Here is a 24472-nt window from a genome sequence, read left to right as displayed (position 1 = left end):
AGTAAGTATTCAAACCTTTGAATATAAATTTAGCATTACAATATTTTATAACCAAATGGTGGTAACTTTGGTGACTATGTTACTTGTTTATCATCTCCTTCCAGGCCTCCTGTCTTTCATTATTCACTCTGTCCTTCCTTTTTCCCCTTTCACGTCTCACATATAACCTTTCCTCTTGCTAAAATCTTATGTGCTGGTATTTTGCGATGTCTTTATCTCCGAGCACCCTCGACTGGTGACGAGGACTGCTCATGAAGCAACCTATAAAACGTGTGCTCCTTCACCGTCAGAGCATAACAACGCCTCAACCCCTAAAGCGCTGGATAACGTGGAACGTCCCGTTTTCCTCCCTTGCTCCCTTTTTTTAATCGATAGGGGGGCACAAACGACCGCCGGCGTATTTTTGGAGAATTGAATTTAAAGCTACCCATAAGGGGCATCATTTTATCCCGTCCTCAATTTCGTTATCGTATTTCTTATGTCTTATCCCAACTCTCCCCTTCTTGTCTCCGTTATCTCGTTTGAAAGTTGTATCCCTATGTAGTAATTCCACTTAAAACTTTGTTTTCATTATAAACCCTTGATTCTATTTTCAGGTCATGACTTTGGAAAGACTAAGGCTGTCAACACATCGCTCGCGTCAAGCTTAAAACTCCTGTTGTGGTAGGTGTCAACTTTGTCTAACTTTCTCATGTAACGTGCATTATTTGTCGGAAAAGAAAGAAATACTTGGTTGTTCCACATATATTTTATTAACACGACCTAGGTGTTAATAAAATATATGTGGAACAACCAAGTATTTCTTTCTTTTCCGATATGAATCGCTTCCACAAAGTGACGCCTCAGACAATTTTATGCATTATTTGTAATTGTAAAACGTTTTAAAATGTATTTATTTCGAAAATGATTAGTAAGCTTAAAAAAGTGAAACCGTTAAATATATAACACACATTAGATTCATACACACAGTTAAGCCACAAAAAGGGTATTGTGTTTCATGGCTTATGTGGTGAAACTGATTCATAATGACATGTTTAAGTGGAAAACGGAAAAAAATTCTTTCATCACAGGAAAAGATAAATTTCTAGGCTATGTTCTTTGATAGAAATTATTCAATTACATTAAAAAACAGTTAAAATTGTATACTTACGCTTCAATGATTAAACTACGAAATTCCAGTTTTTCCGTACGATTAACATTGATTTCCAAGAAACCGTTTTTTACGATACCCTCCTCGGGTTCATCCTTTCCCTTTTCTTTTTCTTAAATATTTTTTCTCATCTTTACCTTCCTTAGCGCGTCTCTTCACTCTTTTCCTTCAGGCTAAAGAGAGAAGAGGGATCGATTTGAAAATTAGTTTAAAAAAGAAGGTGATCCGTGCAATTTTATCTTTCCCCTGGAATTAATTTTCCTGATATCAAAGCCGCAAATGATATTGTCCTGATGAATTTTGTCCGGATATTTCCACTATAGAGGGGATGAATGCTGCTTTTGATCTTGCAGTAAATTTTTGAAAAGCAGCTGCAGCGTGGACGGGGATCGTTTTAGCTAATTTCACTGAGAGTTTTTCGTGGTATTCATTCGCGTGGGTTGATTTGAATAAATTTAAAAGGAATCTTCTTATTCATGCACCTTCAGTAAACTTGTTGAATGAAAACTAATCTGGTTGAGAGGTTAGTTAAGGTTTTGTGAGATTCAATTTACCGATAACTTCGGGAAAACATTTGGAAAATGAAATCATTACCTTAAAGGGATGTCATTGTTAGTTTTTAGATGATATCCGCACTAAAGGGTTAATTGTTAACCTCTGTAGGGGGCATAGTGTTAAAGAGAGAGAGAGAGTGAGATAATTTATTTCAGATTCGCTACCATTCGATATGGGAAAAGGAGAACAAAATGGGTATTCATGTCACATCGACCGAAATCATGTCACATTCGGTCGAAGGGAAATTTCTTTTATCTTAAATAATTGTAATGTGTGGCTACACTTCATGCCATCATCAAAGAAGAAATATTAATCAGAACAGAAATACGTTCGAATGAGTGACCTACTTACATTTTATACTCGACATACCTAATTGGTGGTATTCACGCAACGGTAAACGATTCGCAGTGCTCCGTAGATCGCGAGGTAGTTTCAAAAACACAACTGATTGAAAGCCTATGAATTCTGTTAAAACTAAAAGAGAGTAAAGAATAATCATGCAATTTCTATCGATTTGTTCCCGACGTGTTTGGCAGAGAGACGGTGGAGATTAGAAAAAAAACATGAAGTCGTTTTAGGAACATTTGTGGGGGATATGTAATCAGTATAATTATCCGTGACCAACGATATATTTTAGAGGGCACGGTAAACACTTCATTTGCATTCCGAAAAATAGTTGTGTGCATTCACGAATATATTGTTTTCAGTTTATCAGTTAACAAAACCGAATTGTTATTGAATGGAACATTTTTTAACTGGTGAGAATATAAAGCGTTTCTATTTGGTTATCTTATTTCTGATAATGTGTAGCGACAATGAAAAAGTATTTCTTCATTTAGAGTGTTATTCTTCTTTCATCAAGTAATTATTCACTGCTTTAGATCGCAAACGACGTGAATACCAAAAATATGCGAGAAATGTTCATTATCACGACAGATCGGTTCCGAAAGAGTTGTTTTAAATTTTATTTTGTTTCCTCTAATATAAGGCCGTGTGGATGCGTGCGCCAATGCTGGATACATTTCTTGTGACGGACAAGGCGTCCTTCTCGCGGTGGATCCATTTCCACCTGCTCAAGGATTATTGGCAATCCCTAGCGTATGACCCGAACTAGATCTAAGACGAAGGTATCGATTTCGGTGTTGAAATTCAAGAGGTTCTGTTGGAGGAATGCAAAGGGGCACGGTGCTCTTAAGGAGATAGATAAGCCGAGTGGAGTGATTTAGTTTTGATGGGTTATAGGCGAGGTTAGTTGCTGTATTAGAAGATTAGCATTATTCTGAGGTTTTCTGTGGGGCATTTATCTAAGAATAATGTTAAGTACAATGAATAAGATGTGAAGAATACTATTGTATATTATTTATTTATTACATTAATGCTCAAACCATTTAAAGATTAAAACATCGGAAAAGTATTTGTTACTTTCTAAAACTGAAACACCTCTAATTGGGTCCTCAGAACGTATTTGTATATTATGTGGCTCATATTGTGGCGCGATCATTTTGCAGCAGCGGTTTTCTATGAAATGGGAAGAATTCCCAGAGATATCGAACCGCCTACACTTACATCTCGAGCGTTCATTGTAAAATTTGTGATTGTACCAATTTAAAATTATATATTTGTATCCTGGAAAGCTAGAAAAACAAATATTTTTGATAGCTAAAGTGAATTTACAACGCTGTAACAAATGAACAGGGGTCGGTCCACAATCCCGACCGAGGTGTCAGACTCGAGCGAGCGACTGAGCGATACAAACGAGCGTGTTTGGATACTTGCAATCTCTTTTTATCATGCATGCATGCACTAATTGGAAATTTTTTGTGTTCACCAAAAGATTCTACTTGTTGCAAATTGTTTGTTTCACTCGGAAGGTAAAGCACCTTTCTTTAAAAGACCTGTTGAATTGTAATATCTTCCTTCTTTTAAGATTTGACAGAACATTAGTATTACTGTTCATTGAGCCGGCAGTTCACTTTTAATTCATCAATAAATTATGTTCATAGAGGCTCAATTGTTTTAAAACCCAGTGTATTTGCGATCACTTTCCTCCTCTGGCAGGATACTTGTTAACATTATCGGTTTTGTCCCGTGTGTATATAATGGTAAACTGAAGTTAACGGAATCCTAATGGCACGCAAACAGTTGTAAGTGAACCCAGAAGAAATACCTAATTAGGGAGTGATAGGTAGTATTAATTATAAAACGTGAGTTTGTCAAGGAAATATATTTTTACGAAATTTGTTATTGATGACAGCTCATGTCATTGTCACTAAATAATGTTAAAGCCTGGCCTCAGTATTTCAAAAAAATAACGCTGCATCATTTGCAGGACATATAACTAGCATTACCAAACTGGCGATCATCATTAGCGTATTATTAGAACTCTATGGTCAGATGTCAGCAAATAAGTGAAAAGTAATGAAGTAGGGTCGCGGAAAGTAGTGACACTGTCTTTATCAATGCAATGTTATTCACCTCGAGAAATTGCATTTTTGAACCGGATTATTTTCAGGAATTGCCAGGACCAACTTTGAATACTTGAATATTACATTTGATGACATGAATGAGATATAAAGTATGAATCTCTCTGAATATATTTGATTCAAATATCACCATACATTTACAATTAAAACTCCTAATAAATATTCCAATTAATTATCACTATATATTTGAATGCCGTACAGATCATAAACAAGTCAACATTATCAATAGATGAGATTAGTACCGATATGTTGAAAAGACGTATCTCCAATCATCAAAGCGATCTGCAATCTCGACGTATGTGTTAGACTCGAGCTTGCGAGCGACCCCAACGAGTGAGTCTGGAGGATTTCGATATCTTCTTATCATGCATGCACGCACCAATTGGAAAATTAGTTGTGTGTACCAATATATTACCATTAGTATAATTGGTATTGGTAGTTCCAGTGAAATAACGGCTCGTAGTTAACAAAATTGAATTATATATATTTATACGCATGAGAAATTAAGAGGTACTGTAAGAGATATTGTACTATAAAAAGAAAATATTTCATATTTATTTGGTTTACAGACTACTTTTTTTACGAGCACTTAAAATGATCAGGCAGTTTTTATCTCCCTGTGAATATGCGATTTAAAATATTTCGTGAGTATGAATACATTTTTTCGGGGATGTTGTGGTGTTTTACATTTATATTTGTTCACTTGCCTTTGTTAACCTCCCGGTTGCTCTTTTCTTAGAGTCTTCATCATAAAACAGAGTGCATTTAATTCCGTATGAGTACTTACCATTGATGGAGAGTTAGATTTATTGTCATGATCATAGATGGCCTTCTCTACCACGTGTGTAAGAGATAAATATAGTTATCGACTATTTAGTGACTGACGGAGGACAATGCTTTTTAATGGAACTTGATATCCTTCAAACTTCAGTTGCAAAATATATGAGGACTTTTGCGTTAATAGCGTAAAGTCATGGTAAATGATTTTTTTGCGTAATATATTTAATGTTTTTAAAATCTTTTGATTTTGGGCTGTTTATTGATTTGCATAGTTGAGTTTAATTTTTACCAATTAATTTATAATAATATTTTACTTCAAAAAGTTCTTTTAAGTCATGTTGAGATCATCGCTACGATGGGTATTCTCACCAAGTTCGTTTTAATTTACTTTTAATTATTTTGATAACATAATGACATTATTTTCGAGTATAAAGCAGATTAGCGGTAATAAACTTAGGTTTTAGGACCCACATTGGTTGAAGTGAAACTAGTCGTGGGCTAGAACGAAACGAAAGAAAAAATCATATGTCACACTCATCGCTCAGCATACTTTCTTTAGACCCAAATGCGCCTATTCTTAGAGTATCAATTTATCGTCGGAATCGTGGTTCTAACCACTGCAGCACCAGTGAAAAAAAAATAATGATCCTCTTTCATTTATCCGACATGACCTTGATTTTGATTGTAGCAGCAGTTATTGTTCGAGGAATGTGACTTTGAGATCATGTTCTCTCTTTAGAGCAAATGATTTAGGATGTATGGATTATAGATAGTGGTACTTCAGTTAACGCTTGACATTTCAATAGCACCACTACCTGGTATCGACCTGCGATTCTTGATGCGACTGTCTTAGCTGAGCTTACCTCATCGTTCCACTTAACTTGAATCTCTTGAACTTATATTTCGGCTATTAAATAATAATTGTGCATTGATATCATGTGAGTTGTAGATACTTATAATATATAGGTAAAATTATTTTATTTTACGTTACAAGTAGTAGTAGTTTTAGGGGAGGTGGCCGACAGCTAAGGTCATTTGCGCCATTAAGGATGGATGGGAAAGGAAGGGTGGAGAGAAACCCGGTGTCGGGAGTAGCCTACTCTTATCGAAAGGCGGCAAGGGGTCCGCTATTTAACGTCCCATCCGCCGAACATCGTACTCACTCAAATGCTCTCCACAAAGCACCTCAAGTAAGGATCAAGATACCACTGAAAAACATTTGCAAACTCCAGGATTCGAACCCGTGCCTCCTCGGTGGGAAGTCAGTACGTTAGCCACCGAAAAATCCCGATCCCCTTGGCATACAATTTGCTGATTATTTGGGCAATGTATGTACACGTAGGTCTGTGAGTGTCCAAAATATTCCTCTCCAGCCGAGCAATATTTCTAATGGCAGATAACTTTCGCTCAGTAACCTATATGAAATTATTTGAAGCCTTTTATTTTAGCTTATATGACCTAGTCTGAGAATTCACTACGAGCTCGTATATAACTTTGAACTATTGTAGAAATGCTACCTGTCGGTTGAAGTGAGCGGATATCTAGCTCTCGGATTCATTTTCCATTGATATAAGGTAATTTATTCCTCCTGTCTTCACTGGCCCTTGGGATGCCCACTTGAAAAAAGTGTCATGGATGTCGGGGAAGGAGTGATTCACTGGTTGCGGTTGGAGAAAATATACGCCTAAACGTTCTGCCGTTGGCCATAGGCCTTAGACCGCCCGTTGGAAATTGCCAGAGAAAATCAATTACCAGCTGTTTCTCATACGATCCGTCATTGATAATTGGAAATCTGTTTCAGTGTGCAAATCATTAAGGAATTGAGTCCCTACTTGCGGGCTGAAATGCTCCATTTTATCAGACCAGTGAAGTTCTGCGTGGAAGCTAAACTTTATTTTAATAATTCTAAACGCATCGAACGAAATCAGGTTAACGTAGGTGAAGTATCTTTTTTACCACAAGACATGACAGTTATTTTTTTAAATATACTTGGGATTAAATGAATTAACATGGAATGATCTCTAACTACCAACCAATATCGTGAAATACCGGTAACCATAGATGCTGTCTAATTGGGCCACATGGATTTATTCATCAACTTCACTTAAGAGTGATTTTGCTATTGTTTTAGCTTCAAGGATATCAATGTCAAACTTATCTCATAAACTATTTTCTCCATTTGTTATCGTGCTAATTTTCCAACCATTTGTTGAAAATTTCATTTATCTCCTTGATTGTTTTGTTAATTTTCAGCAATTCATTTGTGGACAGTTTCATATTTATTTAGGTAAATCCATTCGCAATTATTGCGGGGTAATTATTGTTTACGCATGCTATCTTTTATATAGTGGCCGATTGGAAGTGGGGAATAACTGAAAAACTGTTAGCCCATCTAATATGCGCCAATGACGACTGTTTACGACATTTCGAGTTCGATGCCATACGAGCCATCGTATTATCAGGGGCACGGATTTCTTACCCCGCCGTGAGAGGTCGTCGTGATTCTCGACGCCCTGTCTTTTCCCCTTTCAAACCCCCCCCCTATTTCGGGAGAAATGAGGTTTGCATCTCGAGCGGGTAGGTACGACTACGAAAGGCATGAATCGCGTTTGGGACAGATTTGGCAACACTGGCGCCGAGCCTAACGTCTTCCCGCTCGAATCTCGCGCACTCCCTACTGACCGACCCGCCTTTCTTCACCGTTGATTTCTCCATCTCTCTGCCCCCGCACCACACACCCACAATCGGGGCGAAGATTGGTAGCTCTGGATGAGGGAGCTGGACGACGTGTGAGGAGAAGGAAAGAAAAGGAAAGACAGCGACGGAGGGACTCTCTCCGCTAAATCACGATTCCACTTGGAACATTTGGAGTGCGCTTTTACAGGAATGCCACCTCACCCGTGTGCCTCCACGTACGTGGTTTGAAGGGGAAAATGGGGTAGGCCTCAGCCTGTTTCTGTTTGGTGTCTACATTGATCTTTTTTGTGGTTTTTTTTTTAAAGTTCCTCAACTGCTATCCAGCCACCTCTACCCAACAGGAAGCCAGGCCTGCGCGTTGCCCCGTTCAAAACTTCCAATTTCCGGTCAATCGTGAAATTTCGGTGGGGTCGATGTTATTTAACGTAAATCCGGCGGCAGTTATTATCTAACCTCATCTTTTCTCTCTTCTACATCTGCAAAATACCTCGCAAGCTGTCGCAAGGGCGAGTGGCGGGGGGTGTAAGGGCACAAGCCATGAATGGTGAATTATTAATTTATGGATACACTTGAATATGTGAGGTCATATACGAAACTTCTCGTGTGCATACATGCCTGTATACATAATGCAATATATCAGCGTTCTATCAATTCATCAAACTCTAGTGATCAAGTTAATATTCATTTTCAAGGTTCTTGGGTTCAATGTTGTTGCTTATGTATCGAACGAAAAATGGACGAGTACTTGAATCTTTCACTGACGGTATAGTGAGGTCTCTCGTATTGTAGCCCATTATTCGAATCTGCCAATGTAATTTGGTGGCATAATAATTCCTCCTGCGCCTAAAAGAAACTCAGGTGTCGTGTACCTTTGTAGAAGACGAAGTCTCCCCTGAACTCTTCGTTGATCAAGAGGCTCCTAGCCTAATTACTTCAGCACACCCGTGACGCTTACTCTCTTCTCGTAGCATTTTTAACAAACCAACGGATTTTCTCCGAATCTTGTGTTTTCTTTAATTAACGCTTTTCCCTTAGATCCCAGATACTTTCCACGTATTATAAATGTGGTATAACAAGAGTGAGGAGCTTAGCGTTTTTAAATAAAAAAATTAACTCTCTAATTGAAAGCTTCACTTGTTAAGATTAGTTTATGAAAGACAGTATTTTTTGCTAAGGCGTAGGGTCCAAGGAAGTTTAATCCATCTGAATGCTACTTTATAATTTTCTAATGGAACTTAAAGGTGTCACTTACATTAGTAGGGTCCATGAGAATGAAGACTTGGACGCAGTATTCCCTGAAAACCTCCATACAATTTCATACCTTTTCCCTCAAGAGATCGTTTCTTCTTCAGATCCTATTCATGCATGCAAAGTTACCTTTTGCTTAAATCATAATATCCAGCACCATTATGGCGAAAGAATTCCTATTTTCGCAATCATTCCATCGGAGAACTCATTCACGCCCTTCTTTGGAAGCCATTTCAACGAGGAAATGGGTTTAAGCTTATCTTTACCCAGATAGAAATATTAGAATGCATATATCTAAGGTAAATCTCTTTGCCCTTTACCTGAATTTGGAGTTCTACTTGGGCTTTACGAGCCCGTTGAAAGTGCACCCACTAACTTTCAATAGCCACGTGCGATAATATCGAAACAGGCCGTAAAATTAGATGAAAGTTATTTCCAAAGCCAAAAGGGAAAGGTCTGGATGGTTTTGTCGTGATGCATATTTTCAGAGCTCCCCGTACTTTTGGGCGAAGTTCATTCATGGGAGACGAACAAGGCGAAAATATTTTGAGAACGATTTCTCAAGTGTTCAAAGTAAGAAATAAAGGATGTAGAGGTATATTTCTCGGTGTAAAACCGAAACGCTGTTTTCGATTATATTTCGTAGAAGACCGTATGAGCATCAGCGGCCACGAAAAGATATCAAGTTTGGCTGCGGATTTTGTTATTAGCTCATACCATATTACCAATACAGATGATTTAGAATTGAATGAAGGACGAATAAACTTAGTTGGTGAATATCATTGCCATTTATTTTTATTTACATCAAAGCGCACCGGTATGTGAATTAAGTAATATGCTTTTTATGACCTTGTAAAATCGTCAAATATTTTTAATATTTATCCCATAAATTCACATTATAACGTACATATTTTTACTTTTATTAAGATTGAAATATAATAGTTCGTTTCTGCTCCATTATTTTATGATTGCTTCTCGATAGAAAGGAAATAACTCAATTATTCTACAAGCTACATGTATAGGTTTACTCTCTTTCCAGTATTTAATTTTTTATTATATTTTCCCTGGAGGACTTATTGTTTAATGAAAAAGAATATTCTGCCATAAAACCCCTTCGAAAAGTAAATTTACAATTCTACTATAATTCTATGTGACTTGATTTTGTTACCCATCAATTTCTAATCTGCCAATAAATGATGACCTGAAACTTGTATTTTATCATGAGAACATTCGTTCCAGTCGATGCTGTCCGTTCCACTATAGAAATTTTTCTAAAAACTACGGCGATACCTCTGATGCCCAGTGTATGTAGTGGTTTTACAACATTTAATGTTCTTTTTAATGATTTTAGCTGTTGGATAATGTCGTCCCTGTGTTTGCTTCATCATGAACTAATATTAGCATTTGGAATTTTCACGCTGCTTCTTTAATTTGGGGTTGTGAGAAAAGTAACATTCAAAATATTGATTCATTTTGCTTCATTGTAAGTGCTGAGAGTAAAATTTCCAAGGACTTCCGCGTCGTAGTTCATAATATGTAATGCATTTGGAATACCAAATCTCGGCTACACTCGGCTGTCGACTTACTGAGGCATGTGTTTTGTGTTCCGCGGATGGTTTATTTTTAGAGATCCAGTCACAATTTTTGGAGGTGTCACATAGAGAACATTTAAGTTCATTATAGCCAAAACTATGCCGAAAGATAATCGATTTCAATGACATCGGTTGCTTGGAAGCATATCTCCAGCATACCCAACTCCATGGCAGCTTGTTACTTAAGAGTCTACACGTGTCTATCAATCAATGGAAAGTCTAAACAGGATGGAATTATCGCGAAATTTATTGAACTTAGAAAAACAATAGACAATCCTATATGATAATGGTCTGGAATTAAACCAGGAATTCCCGTATAAGTGGATGATAAGCTTAAATCACTTTGAAAATAATATTAGGGTTTCAAAATGACATTTGTAGTTTCACTTTCCATTACGTAGGCTTACAGTTTTTTTGGGCATTGAATATTGAAATTTAAAGAGAACTCAGTAGTGACCGTGTTGACAATTAGTCTGGTGTATTCATTTTATCTGAATTACCTGATATCCTTTAGACCTTTATGATTTCGTAGACAAAATATCATAAGGAATATCTCGCAATCACATTAAATTTTTTCAAGTTCGACAAAAAATTAAAATACCCATGATAATATCTTATAAATGCACAGTGTAACGTACATATTTTTAATTTCAGTAAGGAATTTTATATGAAAATTTGTGTATCGTTCAAAATTTTGTGAATGCGTCTTTCTGGAAAAAAATAATGTGATGATTTAAAATAACCATGTTTTTATGTGCCCGTTTCATACAGAAACACTTCTGTACATATCTAACCGCGTTAAACATCTTATGGCTCGTGTTCTGCCACCACATATTATATTATCTACGGATATCTGTCTATTATGAATCTTTTTATGAGGAATACCTCCTTTCAGGGTATAAGTAGCAATTTATGAGGTTCATGCGGTAACTTCCAGCTCACGATGTGCATGCATATGCAATCGAATTCAAATTAATACAGTAATCGTCGTTGACACTCGATGATTATCTTCCTCCGTCTGTGTCTCTGGCGATCGATCGATCGATACTCACGACACACACGCAACCCCCCATCACTAAGCCCTCGAGACGCCCTGCCTCCCCTTCGCTTGTCTCCCTTCTCTCCTTTATTATTCCATTTTTCTTCGTTATATTTTCGAGGGTGATTCTCACGCTCGCCTCCCATTCGGCGAATGGGAGAGGAGATTGAAGGTAAGGTGTTCCCCACCATAACCCCCTACTCCTTGTGCCGTCGCCGACTCCGCCGAAATGGGCCGGACGTCGCCGCCGCCCCCGTCCGCACGTTGGGAGGCGAAACCCGAGCAGGAGGTGCGTCACCCCATGCGAGGGTGGGTGCGAGTGGATATGGCGGGAGAGAAGAGGGTAAGCAGTCGACGGAATAGACGGTCGCGCAACACTGGGACACACACGCACACAAACTCACGAGAGCATACGCTATTATTGTCACGTCTCGTTCTCTCTCTTTCTTCGTTATCTCTCACGTTCACTCAAGATTCACAACACCAACGTATGCACTGCTGGCCGTTCGCGGTTGCATTGGGAGAAGGGACGTGGGGTTTGGGTTTGTAAGGGATGTATATTTGTCGTCAATGGGCAGAAGAATACCAGACAGTGCGGGGTGCATTGGGTTATTGGGGGGAGGGAGAAGAGGATTGCTCGAGATATGTGTGCTCCACTCCGCAAACCGATCCGGTGCGATGTGCAATGAACTGGTCCGTGCGGTTGACCTCGCGGGCAAGAGTCGGATGCGCACGTGACGGCAAAAATGGTGGGAGAAGAGAAATAGGACGTAAAATATGAGAAAGGTATGCAGAGGGGAAAGACGTATTGACTTAAGATGCGAGGAGGGGAAGGATAGGAGAAAGGGATAGGAAGATGATTTGCAAAAGGAAGGGGTTAGGGAAAGAGATAGAGAGAGAGAGTGGAAACGCGCGCGCACACTAAACGTTCCACACTCGATGAAGGGAGTAGTCGCAGTCGTGGTGCTTTCTTCTGCTCGTACTCCTGTGCCAGGGTTGCTAGAGAAAGAGAAAGGCTGTGGTTCAGACGATGGGATTCTTGACTGTTGTTGCCATTTATTTGTTTAATTACATCCCCAAGTTTTCTTTTCAGAAAAATTCGGAGACTTGTTTTGGGAGAATTTGACAAAGATAATATTAAACACATTCAGCGGGCAGGCAAGGCAGAGGGATCCGCAAACTTTTCGTAAGTAACTCATAGCTGTCAGTAAAGCCCATAAAAAGTGATGGAAATCACAAATTCTTGGAAAAAATATTGAGACACGAGCGTCCAATGGATTGTGCCATTGGATTTTTTGTGCAATTAGCATTGACAGTCTGCGTTTCCTTCGTTATACGTGAAACATCCTTCGGCAAGCGTTTTCTATTTAGCTGAAAATCAGATTTTGAACCAGATTTTAGCCTATATATTGCAATAAATGGAACCTCTTTCCCAAGAGTTGCATAGTAAAACTGATAGTGGACTGGTTAAAAAAGTATTATGTCACAGTTGGTGGCAATGTCAACTTATTACTACGAGTATTGCGTCATACAAAGGAGAGGAGTAATTTTTATACAGTCGATGTTCATCAAACGGTTTCCGTCTCGACTGCTGCGAGAACGGTGAATAGTGGATGACTATCGGTTGTGTATGCACTAAAACGGCCAGCACTAGAAAGGAAGACAACAGCGCAACACGAACAGTTCCAAAACTCCACCTCCCGCCGCCCTTCCGCTCCCCGTCAAAAAGCTAAAGCACCGCATCGGGTCTCCGAAACCCCGGTCACGGACTCTGGCCATGCTAAAACTCCGGAGCGGTGCGGACCTGGAACGCTTTCCTCCCTTGATCACCGGACAAAATCCGAGCAGGTGGCGACTCTAGCTAGAGGGAGGGGTGGGGGACACGGCGGCGGGGAGGTGGTCGGGGTGGAGGAGTTAAGAAGGAGGTTTGAATCGAGGGAGTTTGGACGGCTGTACGGTAAGGTAATACCCGACTGCATGAACGGCGGAATCTTGTGTGGGAAGGAGAGAGAGGGAAAGGGGGAACGAGAGAAAGGGGAGGGGAAGTAGGAGGGATAGAGAGAGAGACAGAGGGGGGAAGGGGAGTTACGCGGTGTGGGTGGAGGAATAGTGGTCGAGAATAACCGTAGGCGTGTGTGATGTGGGAATGCAGCGTCGGAGGTGGAGCGACGATGGGAGAGACGGCGGGAGACAGCAACGGTTGACGATCTGCATCCCATTTGTGTCCAATCAGTGCCAACGCCGAGGAGTGGTGGGAGGGCGAGATTAGGGCTGTGTGCTATTGCTATGTATCCGCTACGATGGCCAACGATCCTGTGATACAGAACGTGTGTCGAGCCGGGGAGAGGGCATAATGAGCGATGTATCGGGAAATATCAACGTGCCAATACTTCACACGTGGAGATGATATGAGGGCGAATGATCAACATTTTTCTATGAAATGTACGTTGTTATTTATTAGATAATTGGTAAGATATAATAATAAATTCGAAAAAATATACCCAAGGCATGCTATTTAAGATTTTTACTTTAACTTAATGGAAGTTGGGAAAATAGATTTTTCATATATTTTGCTGGAACAATTTCTTCCGGAATTTTCAGGAAGGGGCTGCAACGTCTCCCAGTAGTTGATTCAATTCTTTAATTTCTTAGGTAACTATGTATTCTTGGTTACATCCAGTTTTTACCTTTTTAGCTTCATCTTTCAATGACGTTATCTCCTTCCATGATAACTGCCATTCTGCAAAATGTGAATACATTGAAATATATCCGATTTTGTAACATGTGCATTGGAAGTTTTTTTATGGATCATTTCGATAAAACTTACATATCTCTCTTTGCTGTATTATTTAGCTTTTAAATGTAATTATTCCACATTCACGAGCATAGAAGTGCGCAGTGTCTAGGTTCATGAGAAAATATACCTTATCCAGGAAGACTACTGCTAATTATAATAATAGTAAATTTTATCAGATATTTTGAAACCGAGCTACTTTATTTCTAGGCCATGGGACACTCGTAAGAATGTTGACAAACTGCGAATTCATTATGCAAATGCCATGTGGTTAATTGCGATACAGGTACGTCAACACTAGCGTCATTCAATTAGCGACGCACTTACTCAGCTCGGTGTACGATTTGCAAATATATTTGCACAAGGTGGGCAGTTTCATTTTGCAGAAGGTGAAACACAGAGCATCCCGCAAAGGCTGAGGGTGCTGGGTCTCCATTTTGTGATGGGATTTCTCGGGACAGGAAATGTATCCTTCCGGATGTGCGTCAGGAATATGAGCACGACAACTTTCATTGGTGTTCTTGAAAACCCATTCCGAGAGAGTGCCTCTTTTTATTTTGCTCTTCGTAGTCTGCGCTGGTGTTCCCACGGGTCTTGCTGTCCACACACTTTCATTAGAATTCTTGAGTGCTCAATTCTGCAGTCTTTATTTGTCTGCTGTTTTTTAGAGTCATAGTGTTCTTTTTCGAAAATCAAATTATGCTCGTAACATTAACCAGAAAGATAAAGATTTTTTTATCTAATCACAACATCTTTTCATGAGATGTGAAGGCATCACTCACAGCCTTTTCTCAACATTAATATGTAAATTAAATGTTCCTTGATTATGTTTAAGACATCTTATCCATTTCTGGGGTAATACCCAGGGAGCACGAAATTTCTTCGAAAACAATTTTAGATGTCGTTTGCGTAACACGAGTTTCTCTCTGTCATTCAAATCGAAAGTAATTTTTTTTGCGTAAATGGAACAGTTGCCATTTTAAAAAGGCTCTCTTAAATGAGAGCGATTAATGGATCTTTCGGTCGTCGAGGACGATCTGCGATTGGAATGTTGCAGAGTGTAGCGTCGCTCAGTGATGACGTCCATTCATCATTGAAGACTTATAGACAACGTTGAAGTGAACAACGCAAGAATCTTTGATGAAGAGGTGTACCAAGGCCACACCGTGTGGTGCGAAGTGGAGAAGATTACTGGCTAAAGCCAAGTCGAAAGTAAAATACGGAGATGAAAACTAAGCAATGTGATATTTTATAAATACATATATAATATATGTATATATACATACATTTTATTTATTTAATTAATTAATCTACCGGTTAAGGTAGGTTTTGAATGGACCCAACTGCCAAATAAATATTTTGTGACTCCCAAGAAAAAACAATCCAGCAGCCTACTCTAAATCAAGTCCCTCTTCATTTCTGTGTACTTCCTTCTTCCCGTCATCCTATCCAACATCCCTATCCTGTTCCTGCCCGTTCCTCGTTTGCCTAGCATTCTCCCCTCTAATAGAGTCTTCAGCATCCCCCAGCCGATCAATACGCCCTTCATTTATTTCTCCAGCCTTCTCAGAATTTCTCTCAACAAACCCCTCTCTTCGCCCATCATACCTAGTTCTTCCTCATTTGTCTTCCTTTTGGTCCATTTCACCTTCTCCATTCTTCTCCACACCCACATTTCAAAAGCCTCCAATCTGCTTCTATCATCCTGCTTCAGTGACCACGTTTTTTCCATATCACAGTTTTTATGAGTCTTTCCTTAACGTCCTAGCTCAACATCCCTATCATCAACTCCCTCCTCCTTGTGAAAGCATCTTTACCTAGTGCCGACTTGGTTTACGCATTGGTTTTCATCAAAGATATACCACATGGGGTCACAGAAAAATTCATCACTTTTTCGAAGGAACCTGTCGTACCGAAGGCTTTCATCGCGAATACTATATGCTTACTTCTCACTACTTCACTTAACGGAATGTCAAGGGTTACCGTTATGACTATTTTTTACTACATGGCAACGACGATCTTTTTCCTAGATCAATTGTAGGAATGCACATTTCCATCAGGTTAAGTGCAGAAGGGTAAGCTTAAAAGCCATTTGGACATAATACCAGAGCTGGCCAGTACCCCTATCACTGCCCGTAGGCTTATATGCGGCTTCCAACTTCGCGTGCGTAATACGCTCTAAATGCTTGTAAAAATGCTCCTAACACACTCTCTAACCTTAAGTATCAAGACACAGTCCTTTCTAAAATCTGAGCTTGATTCCGCTGAAGTCAATATGTCTTGTTGTAGAATGCTGTTGGTGAAGAGAGAAGAGTCACTTCTTCTCCTCCCATCACTTGTAAGGTAATAGAATCCTTAGGTCACTGACATCATACACATATCTAGGCTATTTGTGTCAGGCAGCGCGTTTGGAGAACGGTAAGGACGAAGAGAAATCGGGGCACTGTCATTAGGAAACCCTATGCGAGAGGTGTCAAGCAGACCTCGGTTATACGTCACACCTAATAGGCATTTTGCTGAACCAGTTCCGAAGGCGGCACCCAACTATGGAATGGAAAAATCACGTTAGAATCCTAAAATTCCTGATATTGAATCTGGTCTGTCAGGGAGGAAATTTTGTGGTCACGTCATCCATTTAAACCCTGCGGATGAGAGTTTAATTGAGATAGTCTTGTATTAGGGCGTTTTATATTTATATTTCGACGGATGAAAAACATTCTTTTCCTAAAATAATTACTCTCTTGCGTATTTCAGGAGTATTGGCATGGCATAAAATGGAGTATTTTGTATTGAAAATATTTTGCGAAGAAATTACGTAACTTAAGCTTGAAATTTCGAATGGCGGCCCGTGTGCTTTCGGAATGGACAACCACCGTCTGTCCCGAAGTTTGTGAATTCGATTCGCACATTGGCGCTCCAATGTTATGTAATAATGTTGTTTATGACATCGAGTATGTTGTGCAAAATGAAGTTGGCTTTCGTTAGGGGACCGGGCTTCATTTTAAATAGCTACTGGATGAAATCCAGCCCAGTAAATCGAGAAAGGGATTGGGATTGAGGGTTGGATGCATGTATGTGATAAGAGGAAAGAGGCGCGGAGAGAAAGGGAGGGGTGGAGAAGTACTTATATCGGAGGCCGAGGGATGTGGGTGGAGAAAGGTGGAAGCTAGGAGAGAAAGTGAGACGGCACTTGTGGATCCCTCCCCAGATGATAATCCCCCTCTCAAGGGGCGGGTAATTGATGCGAGAGGCCAGTGGTAAGCACGCCCATGCCCTTAGCGGGTTGCGAACGACGACCTGTAAGGCTGGTGGGCCGGTCAGGCCGATAAGGGGCTTGGCCACCGTGAAACAGCGATTACGCATGATGTAGGCAGTTTCTCTTCGCTCCTCAACGTCAACAAGCCCTTGAAATACTGCCCCTGAATAAACAATGGAAGCGGCAGTGCGCTGCTCTGGGTTTACAAAACACTGAGGGAAGATGCATTAATTTCAACAGGTTGTTTTCCTTTTTGTTAACGTCACTCACGAGAAATCACGGGAACGATCCCCAAAATTCATTCTGGGAAATCAACCGACGGACGTGAGGGTACACTTTGTACGCTCATGGCCTCGAATGAATTTTTTGGGGTTTCTTTCCTTATTTCCAGTTGAATGAAAGAATTATGTCAAAATTTAGATGTATTTATGAATTTAAATCGATTGATTGGGCACTCTAGTGCTCCTGGGTGCGTTGGATATACTTCATCTTGTAGCACGGTTTATTACTTTATTATTTATCCAGTAGTGTAATGTCAATCTTTAAAAGTAATGGCGCCATTTTCTTCTCTCTAGTACTATATCTATTAATTTTTCGGAAGCTCTCGCTTCGTTTAATTTCTTATTTTTAAAGTGTTCTTTTGTCCCATGTCGAATAACATCGCATCAAATTCTGTTAGCGAAGTAGGGTGTAGAATATGAAAATTATATATCATATCACAACTTCATTTTAGAAGTAATTGAGAACTTCCCGAGTCGATCATAGTTTTGGAAAATGTGGTGGGCACACTTGGGCGTTTTCTTTAGACTCCCTATATTATGAAGTAATTTAACATTTCTCTTCAAAGTAATTACACATTTTTGATACACTCCTTGCGCATCTTGAACGTGTATGAAAATATTAATCTTTTATTTCGCCATGAGTAGTTGCGTTGGCACTAACCCCATACAGTCCATTGCTTTCTCTTTGTGTTTCCGTAGACATTTTGCCCCGAAGGCAACCACTCGAAGAGGGAAAAGCACCATTATCGAGACAAAAGACTAGCGCAGCGATGACGCAGGACGGAGCGCGTCGAAGAACGAATCGATTTCGTTGAAAATGGACCGGAAAAGGAATGAAAGTGGAAGAGGAAATCTTTCGTCGAATTTTGAGGCAGCATTTGGGATGGAGGAGGAGTATTGGAAGAAAAACATTTAGGCATCAAGCTAAGAAATTACTGCCCAGAAATACGAATCATGGTAATGGCGGCTAAATTTACGATAGTTAAACTTGTCAGTGGACTTTGAGTGATATTGAAATTAACAACTGGCATGATATGCTTACGTTTAGGATAGTTATCCCAGTGGTCAAAAATGAAATATACTACCTTGATCAAAAAGTTCCCGGAATAACCACCGTGTGGCACTCCCATCGTTCCGATTTGAGTTCTGTTTTTTTTGTTAAATTGGTACATCTGTTGTTGATATTCCCTTTAAATCTTAGTGTCATAACTTGACATTTGCAAAAGTTACGTAGCCAAGAGTACATCTATCCCTGTGTGTGTTGGCGATTTTTTACAATTGCAGAAATGGATTTAAATTTGCAACAACAGACTTTTGCGTAAAAAACGGATTTAGTGGCGCACCGACGTTGGAAATGTTGGAAAAGTGTTTCGGCAACGATTCTCTAAAAAAAACGGTCGTTTACCAGTGGCACGAGCGGTTCAGAAGTGGTCGTGAGTCAATCGAAGATGATGAACGCAGTGGCAGACCATCGACATCGAAAGTCGGTGAAAAAATTGATAAAGTAAAAGAAATGTTGGTCAATAACCGCAAATTAACCATCAGAGAAATAGCGGAGGACTTGAACATTGCCTATGGATCCGCCCAAGACATTGTGGTTAATGATTTGGGTTTCCGTCGTGTAGCAGCAAAGTTGGTGCCGAAAGACCTCAATTTCATGCAAAAAAGAGACCGTGTTGACGTCGCAAAAGACATGATTTGCGAGGCTGAATCCGATCCCACATTCATCAAAAGGATCATTACTGGAGACGAGACGTGGGTTTATGAGTACGACACGCAATCCAGACATCAGGCAAGTGAATGGCGTTCACCAAATGAGCCGAGACCAAAAAAACCACGTCGTTTTCAGTCAAAAAAGAAGGCAATGCTGACGGTTTTCATGGATTACAACGGTGTAGTGCATCATGAATTTTTGCCAGAAGGCCAGACAGTAAACAAAGAGTATTATTTGGGCGTTATGAGACGTTTGCGTGAAGCAATTCGCCGAAAGAGACCAGAAATGTGGGCAGAAAACTCGTGGATTTTGCACCAATGATAACGCACCGTCGCACAGTGCTATCATTATTCGTAATTTTTGACGAAAAATGCAACAAATACCATCCAACAGCCACCGAATTCACCTGATTTGGCTCCCTGTGACTTCTTTCTGTTCAATCGAGTTAAAAAACCATTACGGGGAACGCGTTTTAGCAGCCGAGAGGAAGTAATGGAAAAATCGCAGGAAGCACTGATGGACATACCGAAAACCGACCGTAACTTTTGCAAATGTCAAGTTATGACACTAAGATTTAAAGGGAATATCAACAACAGATGTACCAATTTAACAAAAAAAACAGAACTCAAATCGGAACGATGGGAGCGCCACACGGTGGTTATTCCGGGAACTTTTTGATCAAGGGTATCCTGAAAGTAAAAAAAAATAAGTTTTTCTTTTAAAACATACATTTTTCTTTAAATTCCAGGCTTTCCGTTAATAAATAAATAATTGTGCAACACTTGTTTTAAGCATGCATCTTAATTATCATTAATCTTCTCGCTAGATTCTCGGATTGATGATGTTCTGTGTCCACAAATTGTATATTGGGTGCATTTTGCCTGGCGTTTGGGAATTAATGTAATTGTACAAAAGAACACTTAAAGTAATACAAATTACAGTAAAGATATTGCACAGAGTGAATGTTGATAGAGAGATTACTGTCTATGTTCTAGTTTCAAGAATGTATCCTTGAAAGCATGAAAGTAGGACTTATAGTAAATGCACAATAAAACAATGAATTACGTGTTGCTCCCAAAACAACTCTAGTGGTTAATTTTTAATACTGAACGATTCGCAAAACTACTGAAGAATGAGCGACTCCTATGGCCGTATTTCTTATCTAGGAGGGGAATATGGTAAATAAGTACAACGTTTTAGTTATATTGCCAAAAATTACTGCCAAGCGAAAATCATAAGAATAATATGGTGCAATATCAACGCAAAAATAAGCCACAGGGCTAGAATCAACATACTTGCACTTGTCTCATTGGAGCCGAGTCTTAACGTTTCACGTCCCACGTGAAGGGAAGTGGCTGCTTTTTTAATCTCCTTGTGATTATCTTCGGGGAACGCAAACATTCTGAAAGAGATTGTACTAAAGAATCATTTCTCAACGTGCATACTCGCATTTATCGTGCCAGCAGACCCAATCTAAAGTCATGGCGACTCTACGGTCGCCTCCTTTCCCGATGCCGCCCCCGCTCGTCTTCTCTCGTCTCGAGCAGCTCAACCGTGCTTCCCCACCCCACGTAAAATGCGAGACCTTGCCTCTGACTTCACTGGCCTTCTGGACCCTCGTCTCTCCGATTTCACTCACGCTGCTTCCCCTCTACCCTCTCATACCAGCCAGGTCTCCCTTTATGATGAAAGGGGAGGGGGACGTTACAAAGAAGATATGTCACCAAGCGGCATCGAAGGAAGTCGTTTAGTGGGGGAGAACGACGGTGAAGTCGAATGGTGGGGAGAGGGGAAGGAAGGAAAGATGCATCGGAAGGAAAGATAGCAGGAGAAAAAGTGGTAGTGGTTGCTGCATTGGATGCCGAACGACCGCAGAAATCGCTTGGGACAGGTGAATGGGAATATTGAGGGAGATGGAGAAGGTCGGAGAGGGATTTCGTGTGTCCGCACAAGCCTGCCCTTATCGGAAGGCCTATGACGCCTTGTTTCATGTCCTTACTTGCACGGATAATGTACCACACTTTCATTGTTCTCCACCCGTGACTCAAGTAGGAAAAGGATTGCTGTTGAAGTATCCCCTCTCCTTCGGTATTCGAGCGTTGGTCTTTGCCATCGAAAGCCAGTATACTGACAACCAGCGAATTCCACGCGTTAATTTACTCACTGAAGTGCCATAATTGTACAAAAGGCCAGGACTCGTGTCTATTAGAACGGATGTTGGCTGAGGATTACAATGGGACACCAATGCACAGGCCAGTTGTGGGTGATTCCTGCAATGTCCGAACGGAAATTTGAGTTATTACCCACAACTGGGCATTTTAATCATTAATGGCCGTTGTAGTTAAAAACCCATGGTAATTGGACACCAAACAAGACGCTGTGCAAGTATATTGTCTTAATTTCATAATTGCAAAGGATGCCCAACGCAGTGCGGGTGACAATGCTGGGGTTATTTAACTGTAAAAGGTTAAAATGAGGAATTATTATAAGATGGTTCAAGGCGCTAGAGACAAAACCTTATTAAGAGTGTATTAATCAAAGATCTTGATGCAGTAGAGCCTAAGCTCAAGGTCTCGGGTTACCTACACACACTGACATTTGGTCGCCTGATCCTTAAAAATTGAAGCACAAGACCATAAATTGCGGGAAACACTGACTTAACCTATCTTGTTCCTTTATTTGCTTCGAAAGATAGGGCAACCATAAAATAAACTATTGACATAATTTATATTGTACCAGGTTAAAAATATTGTGTTACTCTGATTTACTATGGCAAAATTGAGCAAAGAATGTCACCTTCAAGAGCTATTTCCGTCGCAAGTGAATGAAAAACCATCGATAGGGGTGGGAATAGAACCAAGGCCTCTGTAGTGGAAATCCAGTTCACGAGTTATCACAGAAATCCCATCTGTAATGAAGAAGATCCGATCGAGTCGATTGGTTAAGGATCGAGTAGAATAATCGGCAGGAAAAAACCACTCGGACAGCGGGAGGAAGTGCGTCTGAAAGTGAGAATGACTAAGGGCTGGAGAGCTTAAGTTGGGGGAGGGGCGGGGCGAGTGCAGTCTGGGGATGGGGAGAGAGGGGAATGCGGGTTTTGGAGCAGTAGTGCGTGACGTGGTCTCGGGATCGTTTCTCGGCTGGGAATCGCCGAGCGAGGCCAGGATCGGCGGTGGTTTGTTGGGGTGAGTGGTAAACGACGAGGGTGAACTGGAGCGGTGTGATGGGGTCACATGCGTGGCGGGGGCGCAGAGGGACTATCACTGCGGCAAAATATGGTTCGAGGGATTGAAGAGGTTGTGTGAAGGGAAGGAGAAGTCCTGCGAGTTCCAACCCCCCAAGGAGGCAGTGAAAGTGCGAGGTGAGGTGAGAGCGAAGAGCAAGATTGAGGGGGAGGGAAAATTTTACTGCGTCACGGAAGCTCATTGGTGATGATGCTCTGTGCTCGTTGAATTAGTCACGTATACGACAAAAGGTATTCTTTTCAGCCAAAAACTTGCAACCTTCCAGGATAAAATTAAGGAGAAGGTAAATCTCGTCATAATTGAATATTTTTTTAGGACATTCAGGAAATATTATTCCGACGATAGTGATTTCTACTTTAGCCTACATGTAGTAATACCCCTGAAAACGTGAGAAGTAGAGCTACTTTTTGTTTCTGAAGACCAGCAAAGCCATCCAAGATTGGCAAGCATTAAAATAATTCAAGGCTAAGGTACAAATTACAATCCATTTGGCAGTATACGATCAATAATTAAGAAAGAGGAAAGTTGTTCTTTAGTTAATAATCACCTCTTTTGGGGTCACCTCTAATAATATTTCAATTGCTTCGTTCTTGGGACTGTTTTCTCGTAATCGTTATGCGTCAGTGTTATTAGCTCCATTACCTTCGAAGGAACTGCACTGTGTAGGAACATCATACGGATAGGGTCAAAGAGTTGAACATTAACCCGGAGAGATACCAACGTAATAAATTATTCACCCAGACCAACGCGTGTATAAGTCATCAGTGGACGGGAATACCTACAATATTTATTCTTTGATATTAAGACTATCGAGAATCTACGAAAAAAGAACGCGATAAATATCATCCAGATAAGATGGAAGGATTTGAAAACTTATGACAAGGTGTAATATTGATGGAGGATACGGGAGCAAAGACAAAAAGAATGCGATGATTCGCCTCCATCTTCTTCATTTATTCAAGTTGTACTGGAGGGGATCTTACGGAGAGAGATCTTAGAAGTATGGGCGGAAATACTAATAGGAAATACTTCAAGGCACATGAAATAATGAGGAGACCTGTTATTTCCTATACAACGCTTCAGGCCACACCATTTTTTGATATTCAGGGAATGGTGTATTACTTTGTCGTACTAACACACTCGGGTGTAAACGGAACATACTTCGGAGATGAACTAACAATTCACCAAGGCCATGTAAATAAAAAATACCACATTTCAAATCAAAGGGCTGGGTCATCAACACACGGTAACGTACGGCCACACATCGCAAATGTTTCGTTCATTATTGTGTGGAAGAGGTGTATTTCTCATCCTCCCTCTAGGCCCCAGATGACTTCTTCATGGTCCCCAATGTGAGAAAACTTTTTCTCGAGGAGATTTTCATCATCGTCATCATAAGCGAAATGAATACCTTTCAACTTGCAACGGCTGCCGCTGGCATGCTAGTGGAGTCAAAGCAATGAAACGTGTGACACATACACATTGCACATTATGCTTACAATATAACAAAATGAATTTTTAAACACAATAAATAATGCGAATAAAAATGTATGGTCAATCTTTAGCGAAAACCCTTGTGTATTATGAAATATTTCCTCAAAACTTAGTCGTGTTTACCTAGAAAATTGGTTATCATCT

At 40.1% G+C, this 24472-nt stretch overlaps 1 protein-coding gene across 1 annotated transcript in view; it reads left to right on the top strand.

Annotated features, from left to right (window-relative positions):
• LOC139693518 (uncharacterized) overlaps positions 1-24472 on the top strand; it is a 439072-nt gene that overhangs the window by 61210 nt on the left and 353390 nt on the right. Inside the window, exon 2 of the mRNA XM_071591711.1 lies at positions 597-663. The gene's annotated coding sequence lies outside the window, so the exon portion shown is untranslated. The remainder of the gene's footprint in view (positions 1-596; positions 664-24472) is intronic.

The sequence above is a fragment of the Hetaerina americana genome, unplaced genomic scaffold (assembly GCF_022747635.1).
Source record: "Hetaerina americana unplaced genomic scaffold, ioHetAmer1.1.p SCAF_1, whole genome shotgun sequence".
In the NCBI taxonomy this organism is placed as follows: Eukaryota; Metazoa; Arthropoda; class Insecta; order Odonata; family Calopterygidae; genus Hetaerina; species Hetaerina americana.
Note: the sequence above shows the minus strand (reverse complement) of the source record. Positions and strands in the feature narration are given on the sequence as shown.